At 48.5% G+C, this 24244-nt stretch overlaps 1 pseudogene; it reads left to right on the plus strand.

Moving 5' to 3' along the window:
• Positions 1 to 21620: 21620 nt before the first annotated feature.
• LOC144143193 (uncharacterized) lies at positions 21621 to 22790 on the plus strand (annotated as a pseudogene).
• Positions 22791 to 24244: the final 1454 nt, after the last annotated feature.

Genomic DNA, 24244 nt, shown 5'->3' on the forward strand with positions numbered 1-24244 from the left:
ATGATCTAGGGACCATCTATCGCACTCGACGTATATGCTTTGTACGGGGCTTGTAGGGAAAGCGCCCGACGCAAGGCGGAGCCCCAAGTGAAGCACTGGGTCTAGCATTTTCAGCGCTGTTTTTGTTGCCGACCCATAAACCACGCTCCCATAGTCCAAGCGGGACCCCACCAAGCTTGTGAAGACCCGTAAAAGGAGTTGCTTGTCCGCGCCATAGGAGTGGTGTGAAAGGACCTTAAGTATATTTATTGCTTTGAGGCATTTATGTTTTAGTTGCCTGATGTGAGGGATGAATGTTAGTTTCTCGTCTGATACGACGCCTAAAAATTTGTGTTCCTTTTTTACAGGAATCAAGTCACCATTCAATTTAATTTCAGGGTCGGGTTGGATACCGCGCCTCTTTGAGAAAATGACGCAGGTACTCTTTCCAGGATTAATCCTAAAACCGTTATGATCTGCCCAGCGAGCAAGCTTGTTTGCCCCAAGCTGGATCTGTTGTTCACATATGGACATATTACACGATTTAAATGATATTTTTACGTCGTCCACATACATCGAACAGGAGATTGTTGGTGGCAATGCCTTCCGAACTGAATTCATTTTGACTACAAACAAAGTGCAGCTCAAAACACCACCTTGAGGCACGCCATTCTTTTGCACGTGAACGTTTGAAAGTGACGAACCAACTCTCACACGAAATGTTCGTAAAGATAGGTAGCTGGACAGAGTGTTCAGCATGTTACCAGATATAGCAAAGGATTTGAGGTCTCTAAGGATGCCATAGCGCCATGTAGTATCATATGCCTTTTCAATATCAAAGAACACGGTCATGCCATACTGCTTATAAAGATAGGCAGCTTTAATGTAAGATTCTAGCGCTACTAGTTGGTCATTTATAGACCGCCCCGCCCTGAAGCCGGCCTGGCAGCTCTCGAGAAGACCATTGTATTCTAAGAAGTACACGAGCCTCCTGTTAATCATCTTCTCGAGAAGCTTGCACAGGCAGCTTGTGAGGGCGATGGGTCGGTAACTGGCGGGAGAAGACGGGTCCTTACCCTCCTTCAGGAACGCCACTACAATAGCCTCCCTCCAAGACTTCGGAATGTCCCCGAAAGCCATATGTTGTTGTATAAGTGTAGGAGTGTTTCAAGAGTACATGGGTGTAGGTGTTGTATCATTGTGTATATAATCTGATCTGCGCCTGGAGCTGAAGGTTTACATGTGCTCAGGGCAGCCGTCAGCTTATAGAGAGTATATTCAGAGTTGTAACCAGATTTTGACCTGTTATTCTCATGTAAGGACTTCTTTTCACAAGCGGCTTTATGTCTCAGGAAAGTGTTTGTGTAGTGTGCAGAGCTGGAAACGTGTTGAAAGTGTTGTGCAAGGCTGTTAGCTTGGTCTTCCAGTGTGTCCCCTGTTGTACTAACCAGGGCCAGGCTGTGAGTCTGTTGTCCTTTTAGTTTTCGTATTCGTGTCCAGACTTTATGTGTGTCTGTTTATCAGTTAATATATGTAAGGAAGGTGCACCAACTCTCTTGTTTTACCTCACGGCGCACACATTTTCCTAACGCCTTGGTCCGTTTGAACAAAATAAGGTTGCCCGACGTGGGGTACCGTCGAAGGATACCCCACGCCTTGTTCGGGGCCTCTCGCACCCGACTACAGTCCTCATTCCACCATGGCCTCCTCTGATTGTGCGGGGCACCAGAGGCGTGGGGAATGGACTTCTCTGCGGCGTCGAGGATGTGCGCCGTGAGGAGTTGGGTAGCTTCTTCAACGTGTAGGTGTTGAATGAATGTGTGGTGTAGTTTAGATATTTCTGTAAATGTACTCCAGTTCGCTCTATCTTCATTGCCCCTGTTATGTGAAGATGAACTGCTCGGGCTTTTACCTAAGTATGGTAATGTGGTTGGGAAGTAGTCACTACCATATGGGTTAGTGCCAACATCCCATTCTATAGATGGAAAGAGTACTGCAGAGCCAATCGCCAAATCGAGGTGTGAATAACTGTTGTGTCCTATATTATGGTATGTAGGCTTGTTTGTATTGAATAGACATGCTCCCGAAGATGTGAGATATTTTTCGATAAGGCGACCTCAGGCATCTGTGCGAGCAGAGCCCCAGAGAGAGGTATGTGTGTTGAGGTCGCCTAAAAGAATGAAAGGTGTGGGTAGCTGATCCACAAGGCCCTCGAAATCCGAGCTCAAGAGCTAGAAATCAGGAGGGATGTAAATTGAGCATAGACTTAGTAGCCTATTGAAAATTTTGGTGCGAATGGCAACAGCCTCAAGGACGGTCTGTAACAGGATAGAATGACACGCCAAGGACTTTCGGGCAATGATGACCAAACCCACGGAAGATGTGCAACCACCAACCCCGTCCTTCCTAAATACCTGGTAACTATTCAAAAAGTTTGTATGTCTGGAATTTAGGTGTGTTTCTTGTATACACATGACACTTGGCTGATTGGAATGTAGTAACTCATAAACATCATCAAGATTTTTAAGAAGGCCTCTGCAGTTTCATTGCATGATATTTTCTCTTCCCATTATTGAAGTTCAGATCCACCGGAGTACGTGTGTGTTTACGTGTCGGCTTTCGGGGCTTGTATTCTTGGAAGGGGCTTTTTCATTTTGTCTACTGATCTTGACGTCGGAGCCCGTTCCTTCCGCTTTGGTGCATGCCGGAACGGCTCGGCATCTAGGTCGTCATCTGAGGGCAAGGGGGTGCCCAGCGGACTGGGCCCCCTAGACTTTGACTGGGCACCCTTTGCGGTGCCCTTCGTTTTAGACGCGACCGCAGACGGCGTCAGGAGCGCCCCGGGTGGCACAGGCGGTGCGGCGGAGGTGGGAACTGCTGCGGTTTCCTTCAGCTCCATCTCCTAAGGGCCCTCGCAGGTGCTTCGAGCCGGTGGAGAGGAGGAAACAGTGGGTACAGCAGCATCCCCAAGAGACGTGATTGCTACTACAGCCGCTGCTGGCTCAGCGAGCGGTGCGGAGGCGGGTTGGGCTGCCTGAGGCAACCCAGAGGGGGGCGGGACCAAGTCCGTCTCGCGGTACTGGGTCCCCGCCGAAACAAAACGCCGCTCCGCCCCCCCCCCGGCGAGCTGCGTCGGCGTACCTCCCCAGGGGGAAATAGCCGAACCTCTTTCGCCCCTCGGGGAAGGAGATGTTCTCGGTTACTTTTACGTGGATTATCTTCTTCTCCTGGTGAAACTTCTCACAGCTGCGGGACCATGCCGCATGCGGCCCCTGACAGTTTGCGCAGGTGAAGGTGGTGGAGTCACACTTTTCAGTGGGGTGGTCGTGTGCGGCGCATTTTGCGCAGCGGTCTGTTTGCCGCGGCAAGAAGTCGTAGCGTGCCCGAACCGCTGGCACTTCTAGCAGCAGCGCGGGTTAGGTATGTATGGACGTACAGCGCACCTAATGAAACCAGCATTGATGTGCTCAGGAAGTTTTGAACTGCTGAATGTTAAGATTACGTGCTTTGTTGGTATTTCTACATTGTCGCAACGGATGGTGATTCTCCTGACAGCTGTTACGCCCTGATCCTTCAGGCCTTCCAGAAGGTCGGCCTCTGTTTCACTTAGCAGATCTGGCTGAGATATCACCCCCTGTGAGCTGTTGAGGCTGCGGTGGGGTGTGAAAGTGATGTCCAGATCTGCCATGCGGGTTTGGGTCAGGAGATTTGTGGCTTGCTGCTGCGTCTTGACTTCAACCAACACTTCGCCTGTTCGTATTTTTTTTGCCTCGAAAGATTTGCCAATAATTCCTTCAAGGAACTTGGAGACGAGGAATACAGATTGGGAGGAGACGGGTTTGGATTTGTCTATTGATTCAAGGACCAAAAAACGGGGATAGTTGTCATGTTTTCGAACGTTGTTAGTTGGTAGGGGTGGAAAGGAAACTTCGGTGCGACCCCTTTTCGGTGGCCGATCACGTCTGGGGGGGGTTTCGAAAATGCCATATGATACATTGAAAAGCAGGGAGACGGGGGTACTTTCTTCTCTGACCTTACCCTGGTCGTCAAAGAGGTCCCGGAGCTCCCTGCCTGGTAGACATAGACAGGCAGGGAGCCCATCGGCCGGAGCTTGACCAAGGCTCCGACGGCCACCGCTAGAGGTTTCTACCCTTCACCTTAAAAACACGTCACCACGGTAGGTCACAGCTTATGTTGGGGTCAAAGTCGGCGTTGTCAGAGCAAATTCTGCGGTATCTGTGGGCCTGGGAATAGGAAATGCTCATCTTGCAATGCCGTGGATGGTCACTTTCAAATTGCAGATACTGCTGGCGATCTGTGGGTTCTCTATATAGGGCTGTGATCGTGGTCGTGCCCTCTACCTGAATGGTGACGTCGAGAAAGTTCACCGATGTCCTTGAGATATTATGCGTAAAAGATATAGAAGGGTGGACCGCGTTGAAACCCGAAATGAACTTATGCAAGCCTGCCTCTTCATGCAGCCAGACAAAAAAGATGTCATCCAGGAATCGCTTGTATATGAGCGGGCGAACGGGTTGAGCTTTCAAGAAGGGTCCCTCGAGTGACGTCATGAACAAGTTCGCGTAATTTGGTGCCATTTTTGTGCCCATAGCTGCGCCGCTAATTTGAAGGTAATGTTTGTTTTCGAATTGGAAATAATTGTAACGAAGCACCAGGTAAAGTAGGGTAGTAAGGGCGTGCTCATTAATCTCTAGTGCCATATCAGCGTTTCGACATGCCTCCACGGTATACCTGATGCCGTCTGAATGGGGGATATTGGTGTACAGCGATGAGACATCCATTGTAACCAGGAAGCTGCCAGGGGGGAGTACGAGTCCAGACATCTCTCTCAAAAAATGGTTTGTGTCCTTGATATAGGCCGGAATTGTGGGAACTGCGTTTTTCCAAATAAAATCAAGAAAGCTGGAAATTCATTCTGTTGGAGTACCATTGCAAGATACAATAGGGCGGCCTGGATTGCCAGGTTTGTGAATTTTAGGGAGTAGGTAAAAGCGTCCCGCTGCTGATTGGGTGGGTGTCATTGCTTTAAACATGTCTTTAGTTATATCGCCATTTTCATGAAGCCTTGTGAGTTCAAGGGTGATTTTCGATACGAACTGCTGTGTTGGGTCCGCAGGAAGTTCCTCATAAAAATTCTCATCACTCAGTTGTCGGAGTCCTTCCCTAATGTAGTCGGTTTTGTTAATTACGACTATTGCTCCGCCCTTGTCCGCCGGCTTTATAACAATGTCATCCCGTTGGCGGAGGGAGAAGAGGGCCTTCCGCTCATCAGTTGATAGGTCGTTGCGGACAGGGTTTGTTTTCTTTAATGCATTCAACACGTATTTTTGAACGGCCGAAATGTACATATCGAGATGTTTGTCCCGACCATTGCTCGGTGTCCAACATTTGTCTGATGCTGCCGGAATTTTTTTGTCTGGGTTCGTTTCCCGGTCGTAGAAGTATTCACGAAGGCGTAAGTTCCTCGCAAAATTGTCTAAGTCCTGGTACAGCTGAAATTCATTAAATATACCCGTAGAGGGACAGAATGTGAGACCTTTTGACAGCAGTTTAAGTTCAGATTCTATGAGCGGTACGTCCGATAGGTTGACAACGTTGGATTCTGGATGCGCCGAACTTTCAGATAGGGTTTGACTCACAGGACATACGCTTTTCTCCTCACCTAAGGGTACAGCAGTTGGATTATCCGGAATGGAAGAATTCTCAGTTCTGGTTTGGCTTCCTGAGCATCCAACTCCCTTATCCCCAAAGGAGTGATCTGGAATGGGGATATTGTCTCTCCGCATTTTTTTAAAATTCTTGGTTCATTACACCTCCTTCTTTTTGGGATTAGTATCTCTTGAGTTCCATTCTTTTCATTTCGGATATCTCCGGGCTGCTCCGAAGGGAACTTTCCAACGTCTCTAATTCTAATGTCTTTCTTTCTCCGTGTCGTATTATTACCTGCATTAGCTGCAAGGATGCGTCCTCAAGAATATTGTTCCACCGCGCATTTCATCTGCATTAAGATCGGTCATTGCCGGTGTCAGCCTTAGCCGCAGTCCTTTAGTATTTTACGTGCTGTTGCATATGATTTTAAAGTAGCACTGTGCAAGTTGTAGCGCACTCGCTTATCTATGCTTTTGCGAAGAGAGAGGAAGGCGCGCGACCAGGGTCGTGTCGTTCGGGCCGTACCTTTACTTGGGCGGAGTCAGTCGTTGCGAACACCCGCGTCAGTCGTCTCAGGGGGGGGGGGGGTCTGGCGTGTCCCGTTGGGCCGGCGTGGCGAAGTCTTCGGGGTCACAACTGTGGTGGGAGAAACCTCCGGGGAAGGGGGAGCCCGCTGACATTCCCGCTGTGCCGGCGTTGCACCTGGTGTTGGGTTGTTCGGTGCCCGGGGTTTAAAGGGTCTCCGCTGCCAGCCGAGCGCCCTGAACGAGAGAGCGTTGCGGAAGTGCTCCGCCAGCAGCGCAACGCCCTCAAAACTCGCGTGGAGCCCGTCAGCAGAAAAGACCCTCCGTGCCGGTAGTTCGTGAAAGGCGTGATCGATGTAGCGCACGTCTGCTCCTAACTCCTTCCGCTGGCACAGGCGGCGGACCTCGCGCACAAAATGGGAGGCCTCGCAGTTGAATGATCTGACAAACCGCCAGTCTTCCCCTCGTCGGCGGCGGTTCAGGGTGCGGGGAAGAGGCAGGCTCAAGCATATCCTCTTCAAGGCCGGACGGTGGAGGCGAACCCTCGCAAGCATTCGTCTCAACTTCTCCAGGGATGACGATGATCCGCTTTCTGCTATATCAGCAGTTCCGACGTGAAGCACCAGTGTCTGCACGGTTGGGTAGATATTCCAGGGCGGCGCTGACGTCCTCAAACTTCATGCCGCCGTATGAGATAAATCCGGGAGAACCTCTCTCACTCGGGTGGAAATAGCCGTGGACATGGCGGATGAGAGAGTCCCCCACAATAGCGCTCCGGATGGTGTGCCTTGGAAAAAGGCACGTCAACCGCTCCGTTGTATGGTGTCTGGCAGCCATTGATGGGCAAGATTTCGATGAGTTTTGCAACGGACCAGAAAAAACGGTCAGGTAAAAGATAAGAACAACTTTGCGGTTAACTTGTTTATTATAAATTAGTCCGACAGTATCGGAAGTGGAACTTCCTTCCTCAGGGACAATCCCACAATGAACACCGAATCCTTATGCACACTGCATGCGAGGGAGTCTCTCGTCCTCTCCCTCATCAAAGAGGGGAATACGCCAGAGAACATAAAAAATCCGGTAACAACACGGCACTTGCTGAGTGAAGAGGATTTAAATTTTAAAAAAAAAGGAGGAAAAGGAGGAAAGGCGGTGGTTTCAGTGAGAAAACGGCACGGGTGGGGGAAGGGAGCGGGACCAAAGGTTTCTATCGGCCCGCTGCGGCTGGGATGAAAGAGAACTGACAAACAAAATACAGACAACGCATGAGCACAGATGGGAAAAGCGGGGCGGTGGTGTAGTAACTAAGGACGCGGTCTTGGCCCGGCATTTGTTTTGTGGGCACCCAGAACAGACTGTTAAACAGAGAGGCATTGCTTTTACCAAGAAACCGGTGATAAGTCTACTTTGTTTGCCCTTTGAAAAGCCGCGACATGGCATCAGAGAAAGGCACTAGCGGCAGCCAGCGGCGAGCCGCATAGCGGTCGGACCGCGCGGAAGACAGGGATCAAGTTACACAGGGGCGCGGCGAGTTCGGAAAAGGCGACGAGTGCCCCGTCCGTCCTTGGCCGCAGCGTAGAGTAATGTAAAGGCACACATACGACGCGACAAGCGTGAAGTTCAATGGAGGGCCGACACAGAAAACCACTGAATTCTTCTGAATAACATTCTTTCGAAACATTTTAATATACTGCAACAAAGTAGCCGGCTATCTTCAATTTTCCAAAAGCCCCCCCCCCCCCCCCCCCCTCGAGTTGTTTATCGCCGCCGAAAAAACCTGAAAGATATGTTTGTCAGAGCCAAGACGACTACCATTGAGGGTACTCAACGGGGATGCCAGCCATGCAAGAAAACACGTTGTAAGGTCTGTTCACACATGACCACCACCACTACTGCTAAAGCCAGCTCCAAAGATTACGTATTCAAAATAAATGCGCATCTAAACTGTTACAGCCAAAATGTCGTCTACATGCTTCACTGTGACATCTGTGGCATGCTGTACATCGGACAAACAGAAACCGCCTTCCGTAAACGTTTTAACAACCACCGTTCTCACGCTAAAACACAACCGAACTTGCCCATTTCAAGACATGTCAACCTCCCAGGACATTCATTCAACCAAATTAAAGTCACTCTGCTAGAGACCGGTTTTCACACTAAACGGGAGCGCGAACAGAAGGAATCGTACCCTATTTATAAGTTCAAAACGCTTACTCATGGTATCAACCAGAGCGCTGGCAGCATGTCGTGCCTCCGGAGGACCAAGGACGTTGATTGACAAAAGGAAGTGGATGCACATTGTTCCACCCCCTTTCTCCTAGCATAACAGTTTTTGTTTTTTTTATAACTCATTCAGGACCTCCAATCATTAGCTCAGCTGACAACGGGCGCATACCGAGAGGGAGCGGCGCCCAAAAAAGCCGCCTAAGCCCCGCACTGCACGTGCTGCGCGATAAATGCGGTCCACGTTGGGACAACTAAGAAGAGTAAGAAGAGAGAGGGAGGTGACGTTGAATGGCAGTGCCAGTCGGGCCGTGCCTTGAGATTGTCGTGTTCTGTTAAGACATAGCGGTGGCATAATTCAGTGGTTTTCTGTGTCGGCCCTCCATTGAACTTCACGCTTGTCGCGTAGTACGTGTGCCTTTACATTACTCTACGCTGCGGCCAAAGACGGACGGGGCACTCGTCGCCTTCCCTGAACTAGCCGCGCCCCTGTGTAACTTGATCCCTGTCTTCCGCGCAGTCCGACCGCTATGCGGCTCGCCGCTGGCTGCCGCTAGTGCCTTTCTCTGTCGCCATGTCGCGGCCCTTCAAAGGGGAAACCAAGTAGACTTATCACCGGTTTCTTGGTAAAAGCAATGCCTCTCTGTTTAACGTTCTGTTCTGGGTGCCCACGAAACAAATGCCGGGCCAAGTCCGCGTCCTTAGTTACTACACCCCCGCCCCGCTTTTCCCATCTGTGCTCATGCGTTGTCTGTATTTTGTTTGTCAGTTCTCTTTCATCCCAGCCGCACCGGGCCGATAGAAACCATTGGTCCCGCTCCCTTCCCCCACCCGTGCCGTTTTCTCACTAAAACCACCGCCTTTCCTCCTTTTCCTCCTTTTTTTTAAATTTAAATCCTCTCCACTCAGCAAGTGCCGTGTTGTTACCGGATTTTTTACATTCTCTGGCGTATTCCCCTCCTTGATGAGGGAGAGGACGAGAGACTCCCTCGCATGCAGCGTGCATAGGGATTCGGTGTTCATTGTGGGATTGTCCCTGAGGAAGGAAGTTCCACTTCCGAAACTGTCGGACTAATTTATAATAAACAAGTTAACCGCAAAGTTGTTCTTATCTTTTACCTGACCGTTTTTTCTGGCCCGTTGCAAAACTCATCGAAATCTATATATATATATATATATATATATAAGTATATATATATAAATATATATATTGCAAAGGGGTTTATTGGAAGGAAGACAGAGTCCGCTAGACAGGGATCAAGAGGCAAAACCGTCCAAGGTGAACCAGCCAGAGGATTCGACTCGAGCCGCGCGATCAGGCACCGGTGATGACAGCCGTTGATCCGTGGTACATGCTCATTCGGGGATTGACCGGTGGGTGAAGAGGGATTGGACGGCGAGAGCACTTCAAGCAATCTCCATTACAATTGCCCCCGGTGAAGCAGGAGCCATCCTGGCGACTTACGGCGATGAAACGACTGCGGGGTCGTAGTAGGGCTTCAAGCGACTGACGTGGACGGTTTCGCTGCCACGACAGCGAAGGTCTGTAGAGGGCGTCAGTGGTTCTACTGTGTAGTTCACGGGAGAAGTACACTTGAGGACACGGTAGGGGCCGTGATATTTCGAAAGCAGTTTGGAGGATAGACCCGGTGTTGTAGCGGGGACCCACAGCCACACAAGGTCGCCAGCACGAAAGGAAGATGAGGCGTGGTCGTTGTCGTGAAGATGCTTCTGGCGACCCTGGTCATTTGTTGTCAGGGAGCGGGCGAGCTGGCGGCACTCTTCGGCTTGTCGAGTTAAGTCCGAAATAGGGTGGCACTCAGACGAATCGGGGCTGTACGGTAGTATTGTATCCATTGTGCAAGACGGCTCGCGCCCATAGAGGAGAAAAAATGGTGAAAAGCTAGTAGTGGTCTGTGCGGCGGTGTTGTAAGCAAACGTTACAAAAGGTAGCACCACATCCCAATTTGAATGATCACGAGCGGCGTACATGGTGAGCATGTCTCCGAGTTGTGCGGTTGAATCTCTCGGTCAGGCCGTTCGTCTGTGGGTGGTATGCGGACGTAGTGCGGTGAACAATACTGCACTGAGCGAGGAGGGATTCAACAACCTCAGAGAGGAATACGCGCCGTCTGTCGCTGAGTAATTCGCGGGGTGCACCATGCCGCAAGACAAGGGACCGCAAGACGAACCCAGCAACATCACGCGCCGTAGCGGCTGGCAGCGCTGCGGTTTCGGCGTAGCGGGTTAGGTAGTCGACCGCAACAATAATCCATCGGTTGCCGGAAGGAGTGCATGGCAAGGGGCCGTACAGGTCGATGCCGACACGATCGTAAGGACGATGGGGACATGACAAAGGCTGCAGAGGGCCAGCTGGTTGCGGTGCAGGCGTCTTGCGGCGCTGACAGTCAGTGCAAGCACGAATGTATTTGCGCACGAAGCTGTACATTCCACGCCAATAGTATCGTTGGCGGAGGCGGGTGTACGTTTTAAGAAGGCCAGCGTGAGCGGCTTGGGGATCAGCATGGTAAGCAGCGCATACATCCGCACGTAAACTGCGCGGAATCACAAGAAGCCACTTCCGACCATCGGGCATATAATTGCGGCGATAGAGAAGGTGGTCATCCCGTATGGCGAAGTGGGCGGCTTGGCGTCGAAGAGCCCTGGGCCGCGTAGGAGTCGGTGTAGTGGAGAGAAACTCAATGATCTTCGCAATCCATGGATCACTGCGCTGCCGGGAAGCTATGTCGGTGAAGGTCAATGACGCTACGAGCGTATCGGTTCCCGCAAGACGTTCCGGGTTACCAGGCAGCGGAGAGCGAAACAGTGCATCCGCATCAGAGTGCTTGCGGCCGGATCTATAAACAACTCGAATATCATACTCCTGCAGGCGGAGCGCCCAACGAGCAAGACGTCCCATAGGGTCTTTGAGGGACGACAGCCAGCACAGCGAGTGATGGTCGGTTACCACGTCAAAAGGGTGGCCGTAGAGATAGGGTCGAAATTTGGAAAGAGCCCAGACGATGGCAAGGCATTCTTTCTCGGTAACCGAATAGTTTTGTTCAGCTTTTGTAAGAGTCCGGCTAGCGTACGCGACGACGTACTCTTCGTAGTTAGGCTTGCGTTGAGCGAGCACAGCACCGAGTCCTGCGCCGCTGGCATCAGTATGGACTTCAGTAGGGGCGTTCGGATCGTAGTGCCGCAGTATGGGTGGCGAAATCAACAGACGCCGCAAGGTTGTAAACGCTTGATCGCACTCCTTGGACCACGAGGACAGGCCATTGTCACCACCGAGGAGCTTGGTCAGTGGCGCAATGATAGACGCAAAATTTCGTACAAAGCGCCGAAAGTACGAGCACAGCCCAATGAAGCTGCGGAGGGCTTTCATTGACGTCGGTTTGGGAAAGTCGGCGACAGCACGGAGCTTTTCGGGATCTGGTAGGATGCCATCCTTTGACACGACATGGCCGAGAATAGTCAATGTGCGAGCACCAAAGCGACACTTTTTAAGGTTCAGTTGGAGCGCTGCAGCAGTTAGGCATGTCAATATTTGGTGCAGACGGGTCAGGTGAGTCTGGAAATCCGAAGAAAACACGACGACATCGTCTAGGTAACAGAGACATGTCCGCCATTTGAGACCACGCAAGATGTTATCCATCATTCTTTCGAACGTGGCGGGCGCGTTGCACAGGCCAAACGGCATTACATTAAACTCATATAGGCCGTCTGGCGTGACAAAAGCTGTTTTTGGTCGATCAGACTCAGCAACCAGGACCTGCCAATAACCGGAGCGCAAATCAAGGCTGGAGAAGTATTCAGCACCGTGCAAACAATCAAGGGCATCATCTATTCGAGGCAGGGGATAAACGTCTTTCCGCGTGATCTTGTTAAGGCGGCGATAGTCAACACAGAATCGGAGGGACCCATCTTTTTTCGTTACTAGGACCACAGGCGACGACCAGGGGCTTTGAGAAGGTCGGATGACGCCACGTCGGAGCATATCATCAACATGCTCACTAATCACGCCACGTTCCGATGCCGACACCCTATATGGTCGCTGTCGCAACGGCATGTGGGTACCTGTGTCAATGTGATGGGCGACCGCGGATCTTCTTCCCAAAGGGGCTTGCTTGCAGTCAAAGGAAGACTGAAACTTCCTAAGAAGAGCCACAAGGTCTTTGCGTTGCGGGGGGTCTAAATCGGAAGCGATGGACTTCTGGAAGATGTCGTCAGAGGTGGGCGTATCGGTGGGACCAATTGCGTTCAGCGAATGTAGCTGCTGTGAAGGTGCGTTGTCGGAAACGTCGAGGCTGAAGACGGATTCGACAGGTTCAATATTGCCGACAGTTTCCCCACGAAGCAAGCTGAAAGGGCGGGTCGTCTGGTTGCAAACCAACATCGCTGTGCGGCCAGATAGGAGTGTCAGCACAGCAAACGGAAGCGGCAAACCCTTGCGAGCAACGAAAACGTTTGATGGCGTAAATAAAACAGGTCCATCCGCCAGAGTACTGCCGGAAAGGGCGACGAGAACTGAGCTTTGCGGCGGGATATCCACGTCTTCGTCTACGGCCAGCTTTTCTCCGTTAGTAGAGGAATCGTTCGGGGTCGGAGCGTCATTTTGCGAACAGAATTCCACTTCGGCGCGGGCGCAGTCAATTACGGCGTTCTGGTTCGACAAAAAGTCCCACCCAAGAATAACGTCGTGTGAGCACATGGGCAAGACGGCGAACTCAATCGTGTAGAGATTATTTTGAATGGCGACCCGAGCAGTACACGCAGCCAAAGGTGCAACATGTTCTGAGCTTGCAGTTTGGAGAGAAAGTCCCAGAAGTGGCGTCGTAACTTTCTTCAGCGACCGACACAGTTTAGCACTTATGACCGACACAGCTGCTCCGGTATCAACAAGCGCCAGCGCAGGTACTCCATCTATTAACACGTCAATTACATTTTGCGGAGGTAGGTGAGGGCTTCGGTATTTCGACGGGTACGCAGTTCGTGCCTCAGGAACTGCGCGAATCAGTTTCCCTCTGGAGTGGGGGCGGAGTGGCGGCGCATGGGGGATAGGGAGCGGCGACGGGGTGACGGCGATCGGCGGCCTTCGAAGATCTGACGGTCGGCGGGAAACGAGGTTGGAGGTGGTCCTGAGGACACGTTATGATGTGGTGGTCGTGCGGCGTAGGCGGACGTCTGGGGCACACGAGGAGATGAAGCGACACGGCGGCAGTAACGGGCAACGTGACCGGGGCAGCAGCAAGAAAAACATATAGGCCGGTTGCCGGGAGTGCGCCAGGGATTACCGTACGGCACAGCTGGTGGTCTGGTCGGTGGAAACTGGGGAGCGGGCTGCAAAGTGGGAGGTGCCACTGCTGGTATCGCTGGCCGAAACGACCGGAAAGATGGGTGCACTGGCTGCGCGAGACAGTCGGCATACGCCATTGGCATGACTGCTGGAGCTGCAGCGACTGTAGCTGTGAGCGGCGCCGCGACTGTAGCTGCCACCTGCGGAACGGCCAGGGGTGCGACCGCTGCGGTAGCGACGTTAGCAGGCGGGAGTGCCTCGGCAACCTGTTCGCGGATGGTCGCCTGCAGAGCAGAAGGCAGGCTGGACGAAGCCTGCTCAGTAAACGGCACCAGCGATAGCTGACGTGCTACCTCCTCGCGGACAAATTCTTTGATTTTCGCCTCGAGCTGCAATTGGTTCGAAGAGAACGTGAGGCTCGAGAGAGATTCCGTGGTCGGCAATGAATGGTGAACCAAGGCCCTTTGCCGGCGCAGTTCCTCAAAACTTTGGCACAGGCCAATCACTTCAGTCACAGATCGAGGGTTCTTGGACACAAGCATGTGGAACGTGTCGTCGTCCACTCCTTTCATGATGTGTTTGATTTTGTCATCATCGGACATGGACGAGCTGACGCGCCGACAAAGATCCACAACGTCTTCAATGTAACTGGTGAAGTTCTCACCCGGTAGTTGCGCCCGTGTACGCAGGCGTTGTTCAGCGTGCAGTTTCCGTACGGCGGGTCGATCAAAGTCACGAGTTAAGTTGTTTTTGAAGACAGCCCAGGTCTTCATGGTCGCTGCGTTGTTGTTATACCACAAGATCGCGGGTTTTTCGAGAGAAAATGGGACGTTGTGCAGCTTGGTAGCGTCGTCCCATTTGTTGTAAGCGCTAACTCGCTCGTAAGAAGACAACCAATCTTCAACGTAATAGTCACCTCTACCGCTGAAAAACGGCGGGTGGCGCTGACGGAGCGCCCCAGCGCAGATGACCGATCAGTTCTTGGAGAACTCCCCTTTAAAACCACTGTTTTACAAGCGGCACATCGACGACATTTTCTTGGTTTGGTCTCATTGTGAGGAAGCCCTGAAACAATTCACATCCGATTTCAACAGTGCTCACAATGATATCTCGTTCTCACACGAGTATTCAACTTCTACAATAAATTTCCTTGACGTGCGGATAACAACTAACGGACACAGACTGGATACTTCTGTGTACAGAAAACACACCGACCGACACCAATACTTGAATTTTCACAGCAGCCATGTGAGACACTGCAAAACGGCCATTCCATACAGCCAAGCCCTACGCTTCCGCAGAATTTGCTCTAACCAAAATGACTTCGCTTCTAATTGTGATCAGCTCCGCATTGACCTCGCACGGCAGAAATACCCACTACCACTCATTGAAGATTCAATCAGGAAGGCATCAGAGCAGGAGCGTTCTAGCCTTATTAGTGGCAATAAAACCTCCACTTCGAGGTCACAAACCAATCTGATTCTGACATATTCGGCATCTGGCCCAAACGTCAATGAAATTTTAAGAAGACACCACAACATCTTGCTCCAGAGTGAAAGAATGAAGCACGTCATTCCAGACCCACCACGCGTGGTGTATCGCCGGGCAAGAAACATCAGAGGCATTGTAACATCATCTCGATCAAGAGAAACTAGTTACACAGGTTCCACACCATGTGGAAAACCCCGGTGCAAATTGCGTCTAATGATGACACCAACAACAAGCGCTCACAGCAGGGAATCTGACTTTTCCATGCAGATCAGGGGCAACTTTAATTGTGACACTGCAAATATAGTTTACCTCCTAGAATGTGGTGATTGTGGTGCGCAATATATTGGACAGACTGAAAATTCTTTTCGAACTGGCATCAATAATCACAGATCCGATGCAAAAACTAAACCTTATCTCCCCCTTTCAAAACATATCAACTCTTTGAAACACCCGTTCGACCAATTTAAGGCCAGTGCTCCAATCAGGATTTAAAACCCCTTTCGACAGGGAAGCCTGCAAATCTTATCTGATCCACAAATATAACACTCTCACAAGAGGTATCAATGAGTCTCAGGGAAGGCTGTCGTGCCTTCAAACCTAGACCTTGTAGCGGAACGTATCGCACGTTACCACTTCTCAACCGTTGGATGGTTGATCGTTGTCAGCAGGTTACTTTTCCGTGTGCTTCAATGCTTCTCCTGCACGAAATCTTGCTGTATCCCATCATTACACTTTCCAAGCACTATTCGGTCTAGTGTTGTGAATAACTTATTTTCTCCGTATGCTTCATTGCTCTTTTCCCCGAAATGTCACTTTGTAAGCTATTTTTGTTCACGGCTATGGTTCCCCATGTTCTACGATTTGTACACGTGTATTCTTTGTATTCTTTCGTTTGTCAGTTTGTTTAAAGAATGCTGTGTGCGAATTTATATTGCCATTGATGACTAGCTACGAAGTTTTTTTTTCTTTTTTTTTCTCCTAGATCACTGAAGATTTGTTTTGGTACGTGCGTCACATCTTTATTTTACTTTTTTCATAATGTGCAAACCCTTTTTACTTGCAAAAATATCAAATGTAAGCTGACAATTTGTTGTATCTACCCATTTCATGTCATCAGCCGGGAGCTCGTTCAACTGCTTTTTTCTGTGTGCTGTTTCTTTGTTTATTTGCTGCCTTGTGTGTCATTTCTCAAAATCCTCGAACAACCTGCGCTCTTCTTGGGTGGCTCTTACACACACCTCTGTCGGCGTCGGCGCCCTCCGAAGGGCCGTCATTGTCCACCTTGTGCCCGTGACGCGGGCCGGGGATAAGCCATTTGTGGCTATTATCTGGTCTCCTCCTGAAGCCGCGGCATTTTCCTTTCAGGACGCGGCCCCCTTGCTAATCCTGTCGCCTCCATTCTTTAACTTCAACGTCACCTTCTGCCATTTTGCGTTCCCCAGTGCCCGGACGACTCATTGTCGATTCTACGCTTGCGCCTAATGCGGCAGGTTGTTTCCGCTCCTTTGAGTAAAATGCCCAGTACCCCTTCCTTGTTTGTTTACTTTTTTTCTTAATATTGCTTTGCGTGGGTGGGCGGTGGCTAAAGGAAACACGCTTCCTAAGTGCCACGCGTTTGCTTTTCGCCGCGTTGTATATTGAGATGGATTACCTGCGCGCCCAGTCGGGCAGTATGTTTCTTTCGACTTGTTTCTTACTGTTCTTCCTTCTTGTACATTTTTGAAATAATGTGTCCACGTGCTCACAGCACTCCCTGCGATCCTACATATACAATGTATACGACCTCTGTACTTTACTTGAAAAAGGCTGGTTTCCAGCCGAAACGTCGTATTAGATATTGTTATGTTTTTCGTTGTGACTCTAATTTATATATATATATATATATATATATATATATATATATATATATATATATATATATATATATATATATATACATATATATATATATATGACACGCAAAATTTAAAGCCAATGTACTATAACAGGTATATTTATGATATATTCATAATCTGGCAACACGGTGAGGCGGAGCTCCTCACCTTTATTGAGGCATTTAACCTAGCCTATCCTAGTATTTCCCTTGCTCATTCCTATTCGGAACGCAGTGTAAACTTTCTGGACGTCACCGTTACTACATTCCAAGGTCGGCTTCAAACTAAACTGTATAGAAAACCGACATACACGCCGCAGTATTTGCACCTCCGAAGTAGCCATGTCAGACACTGCAAGACCGGAATAGCTTACAGCCAAGCCCACCGATTTAGGAGAATTTGCTCAAACCAAGCCGACTTTGACTCAAACTGTCGAGAACTCAAGACCGCCCTCCTGAATAAAAATACCCGGAAAAAGTTATCGACGACGATATTGTGCGATCCAACCAATTAGACCGTAACCACTTCTGTAAGAAAAAAAAACCCGCACGGGAACCCGCCAACTAACTTAGTTTTAACCCACTCATCCTCCGCTCCAAGAATGTCAACCGTGCTAAAAAAACATCACGTCACCGTTACTACATTCCAAGGTCGGCTTCAAACTAAACTGTGTAGAAAACCGACATACACGCGGCAGTATTTGCACTTCCGAAGTAGCCATGTCAGACACTGCATGACAGGAATAGCTTACAGCCAAGCCCACCGATTTAGGAGAATTTGCTCAAACCAAGCCGACTTTGACTCAAACTGTCGAGAACTCAAGACCGCCCTCCTGAATAAAAATACCCGGAAAAAGTTATCGACGACGATATTGTGCGAGCCAACCAATTAGACCGTAACGACTTCTTTAAGAAAAAAAAACCCGCACGGGAACCTGCCAACTAACTTAGTTTTAACCCACTCATCCTCCGCTCCAAGAGTGTCAACCGTGCTAAAAAAACATCACAATATCCTAATGCAAAGTGACCGCTTAAAAAGCATATTCCCCGAACCACCACGCGTTGTCTACCAGCGTAATAAGAATTTAGGTGACTTTCTGACTAACTCTCGTATCAACCGACCGGCAACTGCTGGCTGCATGCCCTGCAATAAACCCCGATGTAGAGTATGCCCACACATGACCACTACTCAGCGCGCCACCAGCACGGCTTCAGACTACTACGTAAATATAAAAGGTAACTTTAACTGTGACTCCGCTAATGTCGTATATCTTCTAGAGTGCACTGTTTGTAGGCAACAATATACCTGCCAAAATTAAAGTCCCTTCCGAATACGGTTCAATAATCACCGCTCCCATGCAAAAAGCTGCCCTTATTTGCCCCTGTCAAGACATGTGAACAGTCCTGAGCATGCATTTGAACATCTTAAAGCAACGATTTTAGAATCCGCCTTCAAAACGCACCACGACCGCGAGGTTCGGGAATCTTATCTCATTTATAAGTTTGGGTCAGGTACACTTAGAATTAATGAAAGTTACGGAAAACAAACGTGCTTATCCCTCGATTAAAATTAGCGGCTTCATAATTTTTTTTCATTATTCCTACCCTCGAGTTTCCCATCAGAATTCCCAGAAACTCTCCTAATACAGCCGCTTTATTAGCCTAATGCGGCTCAACAATGCCATTTGTCCTGGGGAAGGAGGCCTCGTTCCCACCACCACTTAAGAATGTTTAACTCTTTGTGATCTATTCATGTTTAACCTTTCGTGGCCCTACCTATTTCCTGTTCAGTTGCTAGCTTCTGTGAAATGCTCTTTTGTGCCCCCTATCTATTCTCTTCATCCGCGGGGGGCACACCCATCTTCGCTTCTGCCCGAACCAGTCTCTCCAGCCACTGAATACCTTACTGTATACTCTTCCCTTTCTTTTCACACCGCGGTTGTCCAGTTTCCCCCATTGTCTGAACTTGCTGGCCGCGCGGCATACGTTGACCCGTCATGATGCAACCTTGAACGCTGCGTTGTTAACACGACCCCTTTTTCTCTCTCTCACCCCCCCTTTTTTTGTTGTAACTTAGGCGTAGCCTGACTGTATGCACACTCTCCATTTCCGAAACATTTTCCGCTCCTTCTCAGAGGTTTATGCAAACCTATATAAGAAATGGGTTCGAAATGTTTGCGTCAGCAAAATCACGTAACTTTACTCTGATGAAGGCAAGTCCCATTGCCGCTACGTAAGTAAACATTGTTTGTTATTGCTCTTGCTGTGTATCCGACTCTTTACTAATACTATATCTGCGCGCTTTGTGAGTTTATCTTTCTTTAGATTTATATATATATATATATATATATATATATATATATATATATATATATATATATATATATATAAATCTAGAAAAAGATAAACTCACAAAGCGCGCAGAAATAGTATAAGTAAAGAGTCGGATACACAGCAAGAACAATAACAAACAATGTTTACTTACGTAGCGGCAGCGGGACTTGCCTTCATCAGAGTAAAGAAATCATGTAACTTTACTCTGATGAAGGCAAGTCCCGTTGCCGCTACGTAAGTAAACATTGTTTGTTATTGTTCTTGCTGTGTATCCGACTCTTTACTTATACTATATATATATATATATATATATATATATATATATATATACATATTCTATATATATATATATATATATATACATATATAACTATATGTATATATATATAGATATAAACATATAAGCACTATATAAATATATATATATATAGTGCCTACCTCCAAATTTCCGTTTGTTTTACTGTTTTTCTATATGAATACTTCCTTCAGAAAGGCAACTCCAGTTTACTTTAGGTGGTGCCTACTGAATTTTGGCCATTTAAAGCAGAATTCGGCCAATTCATTCAGTTTCTCTGGCGATATATTAAAACGGTGATTTTCTCTTGGGTTCAAAATGGGTTAAGCAATTTCTGCAGAGACAAATGGCTTTTCTGTTACCGCAGCTAGCACAAGTCTCGTTTAATTGTTTCTTGTTATGTATGACTGCTGTTGAGGCAGGATCCACGATGATGCAAGTACCAAATTTAATGTGTTTACGCCAAATAACATATCTCATTGGAATAATTTCCCGTATTTTTATCCTCGCCAGCGATGCACTACTGTTATCACGATTTATTACTGCATTACTGTTCTCCCGATTTCTCACCTCCAACAGGTAGCTGAGGAGTTTAATAGAGATCTGTACAGTAGCCGGGATATCCAGGCTGACCCCCAACGAGAAAGTATTTTACCGGAGATAGACATACCACTAGAAACAACAGATTTAGTAAGGAATGCTTCGAAAGAATAGCGAGGGCAAGTACCTGAGGCAGATCAGATAACAGCCGACCTCTTGAAGGATGGCGGGCACATTGTAATAGCAAAACTGGAAAACCTGTACACGCAATGCCTAATCAGCGTGAGTGTGACAGAATCTTGGAAAAACTCGAACATCATCCCAATCGATAAGAAAGGTGACATGACGGACTTGAAAAAGTACAGACCAATTAGCTTACTGTCAGTCGCCTACAAGGTACTTACCAAGGTAATAGCTAACAGAATTTCTGCCAGCTTAGATTTCAGTCAATCTAAAGAACAAACAGGGTTTCGTAAAGGCTATTCAGCAATGAACGACATACACACAATCAATCAGGTGATAATGAAATGCCCGGCATAACGCAAGCCCTATATATAGCTTTCTACGACTATGATGAAGACTTTGACTCGGTTTGAACCTCAGCAATGATTCAGACATCACAGAACCAGCGTGCAGATGAGCAGTATATAAAAATACTGGAAAATATCTAGAACGGGTCCAGGGCTAGCATCGTCCTCCTTAAGGAGAGCAGTAAAATGAATATAACGAAGGTTGTCATAAGAGAAGACACAATCTCTCCAATGTTATTCACCGCATGTTCACAAGAAGTATACAAAGCAGTGAACTGGCAACAGGTGGGAATAAGGATTAATAGGGAATGTCTCAGTAACCTCAGTTTCGCTGATGATGTAGCCTTGCTAATTACTCGGGGCAGAAATTGCAAACCATATGATTACCGCACTGGACAAACACCGCCAAACCGTGGCACTGAGAATAGTTTGCAGAAAACTAAACTATTGATCAATATCCTCGGTAAAGCACAGTGGTTTGAGATAGGTAGCGAGGCAGTGGAATCGCTAAGCTTGTATATCCACTTGGTCAAGTTGTGAATGAAGTTGTGTGCATTGTGGTGATCATGACTATGCCGCGTGTTGTGTGCGTGGTTATTTCGTGCTGTCACCCAGAGTTGTCAAGTGCAGTTTGTATTTGACGTTACTATTCACATATGTGTTTGATTTATATGTATGCCGGTGGCACCGAATAAGGGTTGTCATTACGTTGTCAGCATCGCCGGCAGCTCAGTTCTCTTCCCGGATCTTGCGGCACCCCAGCTGCGCTTGGCCTACTGGTAGGACACAACACGCCATGAGTGTCAGAAGTGGCCGCTTCTTACATTGAACGGGTGTTGCACCTGTATTGTCAAGTGGCGCCATGTCAGAAGACAGCGGAGGGAAGCAATTCAACGGTGTGTGCGCTGCTCCAGCTCCGCTAACTTTTAACTTGGACCGAACATCTGAAAGTCCTTGTTCGATTCAACTCTTCGATGACTACTGCTTCGGCCCAGGCCTAAATGAGCGGAATGAAGAGGCGCCAGTTCAGACTCTACTCCATACGATATAAAAAGAAGCCAGAGAAATTTTCTCATTGTTCGCCCTACCTGAGAGCAGGAAAAGCAGTACGAAGTCGCCAAAAAGACGTTCGACGAACACTTTGTAGCCACAAGAAACCTAGTTTTAGAAAGCCAGTGTTTCCACCGACGCATTCAACAACCGGGAAAATCAGTCGACCAATTCGTCAATCTATTGTACACTTTAGTGGACCGGTGCGACTACCTGGAGAAGGAACGCATAATATAGGACTGGTTTGTCGTTGGCCTCAGGGTCGGGATGGTCTCCCAGCCACCACAAATGGATGGGAAATTGACATTCGCGAAGCGTGTTGCAAAAGCTAGCTTGAAGGAAACCGTCCAACAACAGCACAAACAGCTGCGAGAAACCAGCGACGAACCTTCTGCACCGGAAGCCAGAAACCTGGATGGGGTCAGACCACGGCAACCCCGGAAGAACTCTTGATGATAGCGTCCCTCCAGCTCGTCAGTGAACACAGCACCTGGCATACAAGGTCAGCACGCCAGAGAACAGCCCAGCGGACCATGCACTCCCGTTCCATGCCCCAACTGCGGTGAAGGAGCGCACCCCAGGACCACCTGCCCGGCAAAACCTGCAAAATTCAACTACTGTGGTTGCTTCGGTCATTTTGAGATTGTGTGTCGGAAAAAGGCTCCAGGCGAACGAAGGAAAGAGCAATTTTGTTGTCTCCATATGCAAAAACGGGCGTAATGTGTTGGAGCGGTGCACGAGGGCACTCTAATTCTGAGTATGCTCATGTTGTAGTTGACGCCACTACCGTGTTCGCTAAACTAGACTCGGGTGCACAAGTTTCTGATGCACCTGCAACATTTCCTGGGTTACCTACCAGTTTGTTAAAGTGCGAAATAACCTTACAGGCCCCGCGAAAGAGCCGCTGCATGTTTTCGGAAAGTTTCTTGTCAATATCCAGTGCAAACAACGTACTGTCCAAGAAATTGTGTACGCGGTGTAACCCCTTGCGCCCCATGCTTCTGGGTCTACCAGTGCTGAAAGCTCTTGAGCCTATTAATGAAGTTCGCTGACTCTGTCAGTTGCGCGTCAGCCATCGAAGCGTCCTTCTGGCAGCCTTTCGGCGCTCTGGGAGCCATGAAAGATTAATGCATTATCAGACTGAAGCCAAACTTATTCTTTTTGCAATTCACGCTGCGTGTCGCACTCCCTTACCTTTGTGGGACCGAGTTAAGCTGGAGCTGGTGCGTAAGAAGCGAGATGCCGCAATTTGCTAAGTTAATGAACCAACAGAATGGTGCACGGGTAATGTACGAGTACTTTAACCTCCTGGAGATGTTCTTATTTGCGTTGATTTAACACAGCTACATAAATTCATACTTCGCGCGTGCTGTCTTGCCACTGGTGGGGGGTGGTTTTGGTCTGTTAAGTGCCGTCACTGTGTTTTCAAAGCTTGATGCATACTCTTGTTTTTAACAAATCAAGTTGTCACCCGAAAGCGAGTTGTTAACTATCTTGATAACGCCATTTGGGCTATAACTGTTTTCAGAGACAGTTTTTTCAGATAACGCCAGCAACTGAGTTCTTTAAAAACGGCCAGATTCTGGAAGGAAGCCCAGGTGTGGTAAACATGATATATTATGTGCTCAATTGTGGTTGCGACAAAGCTCAATATGACGAGCATCCGCGTTTCACTTTACAACGTCTAGCGCGCGCTGGCACTACGCTAAAAAAGAAAAGTGTTGTTTTGTAGTAAACGAGATAACGTTTCTTGGTAGTGTGCTTATTAGAGATCTGATAAAGCCGGACCCTGAAAAGGTTCAGGCTTCAAATAACTAGCGACGCCAGCTGACGTGTCTCACATTCGACGGTTGCTTGATATGAATAACTATCTGGCAAGGATAATACCGGATTCGGCTTCAAAAACTGCGCCATTGCGTCAATTGCTTTTGTAGGGTTTAGAATGGACGAGGGGACCAGCTGAAGAGCAAGTGCTGTCATATGTCAAAGACGTTATTGGTTATTCAGGCGTCATGGCTAACTACGATGCAACGCACCCTAGGGAGTTTTCCGATGACGCCTCATCCCTCGGTTGGGGAGCAGTACTGGCGAAATACAGGGAAATATAGAAACAAATACCAGTTGCCTTTGCCTCGCGCTCGTTGACGCCTGCCGAAATCAGGTATTCCCAGATTGAAATGGAAGCATTTCCAATGATGTGGGAAGCAGAAAGATTCCAAGGGTACATCAAAGGTGTTCAAATTATGTGTGAAACCGACCACAAACCACGTCCATATTTGAATAGAAAATTTGCTTTAGAATATTGCACCGCTTCCAATCCAGGGTTTTTGCATGAGGCTCATTTACTAATGAGGTTTTTCATGTCCCGAGTAAGAGCCTTGTTACTGCAGATGTGTTATCCAGAGCCCCGATTCAGAGAAAACAAATTGACCATGC

The sequence above is a fragment of the Haemaphysalis longicornis genome, unplaced genomic scaffold, assembly GCF_048455015.1.
Source record: "Haemaphysalis longicornis isolate Haplotype H1 unplaced genomic scaffold, Haemaphysalis longicornis Haplotype H1 scaffold_6, whole genome shotgun sequence".
NCBI lineage: Eukaryota > Metazoa > Arthropoda > Arachnida > Ixodida > Ixodidae > Haemaphysalis > Haemaphysalis longicornis.